Here is an 8,600-nt window from a genome sequence, read left to right as displayed (position 1 = left end):
TTGTAGTAGGGTGCAATGTTAATTCCACAATTCAGAAGATAGGGACAGGATCATTTGGTGTTCAAAATCAGAATGAGCTACATAGTATGGCCTTTGATAAATACACTTACAATATACTTTCCCTGTACTTCATTTCTGAATCAGTGAATCCTTTAGTCACTGTAAACATGACAAGTGATCATACCATAGCTGGGATATAATCAGGTATATTTTTTCCTAATTAGGACTAACACCCTTCTTACCAATTCTTCTCATAACTGTTCTCTATTCTGTCTCATCCTTTCCTACCAGATTAATGTTTTTCCCAGTTTTATCAATATATATTAATATGTATATATGGCATATAATTAATGTGTTTAAGCATAACATTTTGAACAAGAATGCAATGTGATTCAATCCATAGGTATCATGTAATGCTCTCTGTTCCCACTGTTCTTTCTCCATATTTAATCCCTCCTAGCTTTGAGCAATGTATTTATTTTATTATTTTGATTTTAACTATCAGTTGTTTTGTGTAGTGATGTTCTTCATGGTAACATAATAATAGATGATAGCAGTACATGGTCACTTCTAAACATTCATTGTACCTTACTTTTGACACACTGAATATCATAATACCCTAATGTTGCTTTATTGTGCTGATTAACTTCTAGAAACATTCTCTTTCCATTTATACAAAAATAAAATTCAAAACTCTAGACTCTATCTTATAATTAACACTGGCTTCTTACTGAATGTGTATAATAGTCATTGACATGAAATCACAAAGAACAGAGAAACCCAATGTTGATGCAATGAGATTCTTTTGTTTTTATGAACAGATTTTCTTTCCAGTATTTTATTTTACATGTTATTTCTGCACTTCAGACTTAGGGGTTGCTTGTTTATACACACACACACACACACACACACACACACACACACACCTACACACACACACACACACACACACACACACACACACACACATTTGACATAGTCTTATAGACTATATTGTCTAAGCCTTAGCTGTCTTTATATATACCTTAGAGATATGTTTCCAGGTGCATAATATCTGAACTTTTGTTTCTAGGACTGAAGAGACTCTCTGTTTCCCTAGTCACAAGTTCTTTATGTTTAGCTATGAATCACAAATATTTAAGTATTTACAAATTTATTTTTGATACCTCATGTAATTTATTCTATTAAGTTAGTCTAGAATACACTCCCTTCCACTGTCAGAGTATGTTCAAGCCTCACATAGCCTGAGTTTGACCTCAAATAATACCCTCTTGCTTTCACTTCATTTGTTGACTAAAAGCATGAACTACAACATTCAATCATTCACAGTTTCCCCAAATAGGTTAAATATTCATCCCTGAAGTGTGGATTTTCTTCTCTGAATTTACTTGTTATTTAAAATTAGTAATATACACACAGATGTTTTAGCTTAGTTACCTTTCAGTGTCTCTTTATTCCATTTTTTATGCGTTCATTTAGTGCTGCTATAGTAAGTGTTTATGCAGATTCGCTTGTTTTGAATCAAAACTCCACAAGCTAAGGGTTAAGTGAACCATTGGGGCTGTATGACACGCAATGTGTCTTTTTGTTGGTATTTTTATTCTCTCACAAGTCCTTTCTCCTTAAATAGAGCTCTATAAACTTGTTATCCTGGAGTTAAAAAAAAAAAAGTCTTACTAAGTCTAGTGGTGGTGGCACATATCTTTAATACTAGCAAACTGGAGACTCTGCCTATAAAGCAGTCACAGAGAAAAACAAAACAATTGAACAAATAAAACTCCATTATTCTATGAATGCTTTTTCTGTTCTTTTTTTACTTTATTAAAATGCTGATATTATTTTTCATGTATATTTTTGTCTCCCTACGATTTCCACATCTGCCCACCACTATTACTATGTCCTATCGTAACATTCCATACATATTTAAAAAGGGTGAAGTTCTATCCTTGAAAACTAAACAAGCAATTTGGACAACACATTCTTGGCAATTGAACCTAGAAAACATTTGTCAAACACAGTAGGGAAAGTTCTCAGTTTGCATTATAAAAAGGACAACCAGAAATTAACTATTACATAAATGAAGGAAGACAGAATATTTTTAACTGTTTAAACCATTTTTTAAACCATTTTCTTAAAGAGACTTTCTCTACTGCCAGAGATCTTGAATAGCCTCCTGGTCAGTCATCCGGAAACAATTTGTCAAATAATTAATGAACTTGGCTTCCACTTTGGGAAGAGAACCACCTTTTTCATACTTGCTTGCATTAATGTCTTCTACGGAACTAGGTCCTTTTGGTGTTTTAGCAGTGTTTTCCTGTTTTTTGAAGGACTCTTGACCCTTTGATCTTGGTGTTGATGGGTTTAAGTCTTTTCCATTTTGGTTTGATATTTGTGCATTTCTGGCTGGGGTATATCATAAAGGTTTCTTCACTGGAAACTTTACTTCAGTTTCCTCTTCATCAAGATCATCATCTTCATCTTCATCGTCCTCATCATCTTCATCAAGTTTTACATTTTTCTGTGGGACATTGTTACCACCTCTAGGAGCAGATCTCTTTCCCAACATGCATAAGTGTTTTACATACTCCTCATCTTCATCTTCTGACTCTGCATATTCTACAGCTACTGGGTGCTGTCCACTAATGTGCACAGGTCCTGAACCACACTTCAACCTTAAGACCACAGGTGGTGTAATTTCGAAGCCCACAGGGAAACTGTTGGTTGTACATACATTTTTAAAGTTGCCAGTGTTACCTTAATTGGACTGCCTTCATAGTTCATTGCTTCTGCCTCTATGATGTATAATTCATCTTTGCCCAGTCCCTAAACTGACCGCTCTTAATGATAACTGGTGCTGTTTTTCATCATTATCCACTTTTAATTGATAGGCTTTGTCTGTCTTTAGTTCACAACAACAACAAAAAAAAGGTAGTTTTGAGGGGTAAGAGGGCACATGTCTCTATCCACAGAGTCTTCCCTGAGGTGGAGGCGCGCCCTTCGGTGTGGAAGAAACCGGACAGAAAACAACTGCCTACAGTTCCACAGAACAGAAACGCAGGACAGAATCACGCCCTTCTGTTATGTTTGTTTTTTAGCTCAGTTTGTTAGGATCTAACCAATACAAAAGATCTGTAAATGACCTGATCATTTTCTTTCCTAATGTTAATGTTGCACATATAAAATTTAACATTGTCAGAGGCACATAGCCTCTTTCAAATGAGAATATGTTCTTTCATGAACTAACATGCTTGCTTATGGCCTTTGTTCTTATTGTTTTATTTTTCAAAGCTTGTCAATTTGAATAACTAATGTACGTTAAGTAGAATAGTCAAGAGAAATTCTGTTCTTTAAACACATAATTAAAGATAATGTACATATACTTTCTAAAATTTTATTTTACATCAAACCAACAAAAGCACGTAAATAACCTACATATACTTATGAGTGCTATTTTAGTTCATGAAATCATGTTTTTTGAAAGCAATTCATGCACAAAATTTAAACCACTAAATCAATGAACATAGTTAAGATACACTGTAAGGCACTCATGTCAATAAATTCATTTCTAGACAACAGTAATGGCCACAGAATAATGGTCCCCACAGTCAAATTTTAGTAGTTGTTTCTACAGAACCTTTAAGTTACCTGCAGCAATTTAGCATATATCTCAGTTTTATCCGGACAACACATTTGATTGCAGAAAATATTACATTCTTACCTTCTTGTGGTTTAAATCATTTCATTAATTACACCACAGTCAATTGAAATATATCGATTATTTTAAGTGTTTGCTGAATGTAAAGCAGTTGCCAGACATGATGACTGTTCCTGTTATTTCAAAGAGTCCCACCATTTTATTAAATATCTCATAGTTAAAGTTAGACCACAAGGACACACATTGTCCGTGTCAACTCATCACTGCTCATCGACTCTCGTGCTTAATTGGAACTTTAAGTGTTCACTTCTTCATAGATTATATTTCTGTCAACTGTTGTGATTCTGTCCCCAATTCCACATGAGATTCGAGTGATACAGTGTTTGACAAGTCCCTGTCAGTCTGGAATGCTGATTGCTCCTTCAAACTGATTAAAGATTTATTATTTTCACCAGACTAAAATTTCTTTTCAGTTTCAGTCAGCTCTATCCCTGGGGTATCCACGGATAATATGATTGTAATTTTTCTCCGAGACTGTTCTTTCTTTCCATCCTCATGCCTGAGGGGGGAAGTATCATGCTGTTCTTCATGAAGACACATTTCATTTAACATATCCAGAAAGTGTTGAAGGAACGTTCAAAACTTTACAACACATTGCATGAATGTTATAGTGCTCTATATATGAAACACGATTCTATTTTTAGATGAAAGCACATTCACAGGAGGAGCATTTTTTCAAACAAATACTTTTTAAGATTGTACAAAGGCATCATGAAAGGAACTGTGAAAACCACACACTAGCTCATGTTATTGTTTCCTTATCTATTTAGAATGTTCATATTTGAATATGACACTATTTGTTTTGCTGTCAATGTAAACATAATTTATTGGCATTATTATTTGGTTTTCTTCTCTATGGGAAGGGAAACCATGTGAAAAAGTTGTCACTGATTTCTTTCAGAAACCTAGAGCATTCATCCTTCCTTTAGATGTGTTCTGGCAAATTAGGCATATGTATGAATTTATATAAAATGATACCTGATTCTTTATGAATCAATTTGTACTCAATATTTAATAATTTTGTAGAGTCCAAAGAAAAGAAAAAACTTATCTAGACTACCTCATATTAAAAATATTGATGATTGCTTTATAAATGTTTCTGGAAGCTTAATAATCATGAAAGCAAACTGAATATTTTTAAGTTTAAAATTTTGAGGTATTTTGTCTTACAAAAACATATTTTATGACTGTGACTTTTTCTTACTATCTCTTGTTATATATTTTTATTGAATATCTTTGAAAAATACTCTTGAAATATCTAGTACATTTTTCTCTGACCTTGATGCCAGGGAATCTCCTACATAAGGTTGTGAGTGACCCACTCCTCATATAGTTAGACTGTATCTGAATAAATTCTGTTATTTAAGTGGTTATTGATTTGTGTCATTTACTGTACATGATTTTTTAGTGGAAAAAAATTTGACTTAATTTGCCTTTGGGGCTGAGTAGAAGAGAAAAAGAAAGAGAAATAAGAATGACCTTGTACCATACCCAATCAAATTTTGTACAAACAATAAATGTAATTGTACCTTTACCTTTAAGCAAATAAAATCTATTATATTTGGAATTAGATATGAGACTTAAAGGATTGTTTCATAATAGATTCTTGTGTTTCACCTCAGTGAATGACATTACTATATATCTAAATAGTGCTTAATTCATAAAATTAAGATATAATTCTTTAACAAAGTTAGAGAAAAATTCTCATTTATGCAGAGACTTAGGCCTTACTATGTTCTGTATTCAATATTACTAAATAATGCTGTTCCACAATAAGTACTGAAGTAATCTAAAAACATGGAACATAGATGATTTTATATATAATAAATTTCTTAGAGTATATCACTGAATATAATTAAATGTTTATATTTTATTAGATACTCTGTATTTACATTTAAGATGTTATCCCTTTAGCTCACCCTACTCCCATCCCCCCTTTTGCTCAAGTTGCATCCACAAAGGTGCACTCCCTTCTGATCTAACCTCTCCACCCCATTGCCTTGTCATTTCCCTATATGGGGAAAACCTGCCCTCTCTGGAACAAATGCCTCTTCTTACATTGATGCCAGACACTATTTTCAGCTACATACACAAGTGGACCAATAGGTCTCTCAAGGTGCTTACAAAGGTTGGTGTTTTACTCCATGGGAGCCTTGGATGGGTTGCTTGGTTGGTAATGTTGTTCTTCCCATGAGGTTGCAACCCCTTTCAGCTCCTTAGGTACTTTCTTTGGCAACCTCATTGGGCTCCCAGAGTTCAGACTGATGGTTAGCAGCAAGCATGGCTCAGCTGAATCTATATGACTCTAGCATAGTCCCCGAGGCGGCATCTCTGTCTGGTTTGTGAGATTAAGTACAATCTGGGACCAGCTATAGTGCTTGAATTTGGTGACTGCCTATGTGGACGATCCCCAGGTGAGGCAGCTTCTGAGTGATTTTTTTTTCTTCAATCCTTGCTCCTCTATTTGACCTTGCACTTCCTCCCATGAGAGTTTTGTTCTCTTTTCTAAGAAAGACAGGGTTCCCCATTATAGCCTTCCTTCTTTTTGAGCTTCATAATGTCTGTGAATTGTTTTTTGGGTATTGGCTATTCAGAGCTTTCTGAGGCTAGTATCTGCTTATCAGTGAGTGCATACCATGTGTGATCTTTTGTGACTATTACCTCACTCAGGATGATAGTCTCAAATTCCATCCATTTGCCTATGAATTTCATAAAGTCACTGTTTCTAATAGCTAAGTCATAAGTACTGAATTGTGTAAATGTACCACATTTTTTGTATTCACTCATCTGTTGATGGGCATTAGTGTTCTTTCCAGCTTCTGGCTATTATAAATAAGGCTGCTATACACATGGTGGAGCATGTGTCCTTTTTATGTGTTGGAGCATCTTTGGGGATATGCCCAGGAGAGGAATAGCTAGGAACATAATATTACCTAAATTTTTATTTCTTAATGTTGCTATATGTACAATTTCTTCCTCTATAAGAATAAAGGTAATCATTGTATTCGCACCTTTTTTAGACCATTTATATCCTAATTTTATCTAATATGTAAAACTTCTTATTCTAAAAGTATCGTAATTTTATTTAATTTTTACAGTAATTTATTTTATGAATTAATTTTGAACTGGCGAATATACTAATAAATGTACATTATATTAGATTTTATCTAAATTCTCAACATACAGACAATTGTTTCTTGGAATTCTAAGTCTAAAACATGATAATTTAGGTCAATGTAAAATAATACTTATATTGGTAAGGACTAATTCAACCACAAGTGAACTTGACAGATCAAAAATTTGCTCCTCTATGTGTGGACACCTGTATAAATCATATGCTCACTTCTGATTTCAACAGTCAGCTTGAAATTAAAAAGAATTACTGTATGCAATAAGTTTTCTTTCTCAAAGATCCAATGTTGTATCATAAAATATAAATTTATGTTTTCATGGTCCTTTATAAACCATAAATTAGACATTTTTTGTTGGTGTGGTCTTATTTTATGTTTTTTTTTTTTTTAATTTAGTCCTTCATATATTACATCGTGACCTCAGTTTCTTTCCCTTTCTATGAACCCACCTCCTCCATTTCCCCAACTTCTTCCTGCCCATTCATCGTACCTCTGTTTCCCTTAAGACAAGGGTGAACCTCTGAAGGATACCAACCAAATAGGCCATCATAGCTGTGTATCTTGGTGCTTTTGAGGGTCTCCTTACAGAGGGGAGGAGGCTGTTTCTGACACTTATTTTATTCTTAATGTAAATGAGGTAAAAACAAATATTCCTCTCTTATAAAAGGAAAGTAAACTATGCATTCAAAACGCTGATAGATATTTCATGTGACATATTGTATATGATAGGAAATAATTTTTTACTTTTGATTTGTTTGTATTCATGTCAATGAATATTGCACCTATATGGAAGTAAACAAAATGTTTGTATGTTTAAACAGGTTAAAAGAACTATTTTCCATATACTTGATAATATATTTATTAATTAATATGTCCTGATGGGCATTGACGGGAAGAGAAGCCCTTGGTCCTACCAAGGCCTGAAGTCCCAGGGTAGTGGAATGTTAGGGTAGAAAGGTAGAAGCAGGGGAATGGGGATGGGATAAGGGGTTTATGGAGGGGAAACTGAGAAAAGGGGTAACATTTGAAATGTAAATAAAATATATCCAATAAAAATATGAAAAAGGTAATCACAACTATACTTTTAATGGCTTTCATCATTAGGTTATAATTAATTTAAATAATAAAAATCCAAGCCAGTACATTAAGTAAAAACTTTAGTTTGACATTTCATACTACATTTACTACATATCTGATATTTATAAGACAAATATTTTAAATCATTTAACTTTTCTAATTTTGTTTAGAGTAACAGATGATTTCTACATGTACATATAGAACACAGTTATTATACATTTATTTCTGAAGATAAATAGTCAAAATTATTGAGTCATCAAACTCACTTAAATTAAAAACCAAACAAACGGTTTGTGATGCCTATGTGATTAGAAGCTGCATTCTACATTCTCACTGGTATCACAAACAGGGTCACAATGATTTCCACAGATCCTAAGATTCAATAACATAGGACATTCATTGGAGCAAGTGGTTCCCACTTCTCAGTCTACAGATAAGAATCAGAAAGTGAAAAGGTTTGTGTCACCCTTACACTTTCCATTTAATTTCATAGATGACATTACCACATTCACAGGTCATCTAGCCACAGATTGGACCTGCACATTTTTATTATAGGTTGAGGTTATACTCCTGAAGATTCATCTCTTCCTGGCTAGTTAAATATAATTAATGGTGGAGGAAAGAGGAGGTACTGGTTTCCTTGAATCATTTCTTCGATTTGGTAGGCTCATGACTCT

At 33.7% G+C, this 8,600-nt stretch overlaps 1 pseudogene across 1 annotated transcript; it reads right to left on the bottom strand.

Annotated features, from left to right (window-relative positions):
• Positions 1-2,146: 2,146 nt before the first annotated feature.
• On the bottom strand, positions 2,147-2,781 carry LOC308423462 (nucleophosmin-like; annotated as a pseudogene). Its single transcript has one exon. The product of its transcript is annotated as a nucleophosmin-like (transcript).
• Positions 2,782-8,600: the final 5,819 nt, after the last annotated feature.

Source organism: Micromys minutus (genome assembly GCF_963924665.1).
Source record: "Micromys minutus genome assembly, chromosome: 8".
Taxonomy (NCBI): domain Eukaryota; kingdom Metazoa; phylum Chordata; class Mammalia; order Rodentia; family Muridae; genus Micromys; species Micromys minutus.
The sequence above is the reverse complement of the archived record's forward strand: the minus strand, read 5'-3'. Positions and strand labels throughout refer to the sequence as shown.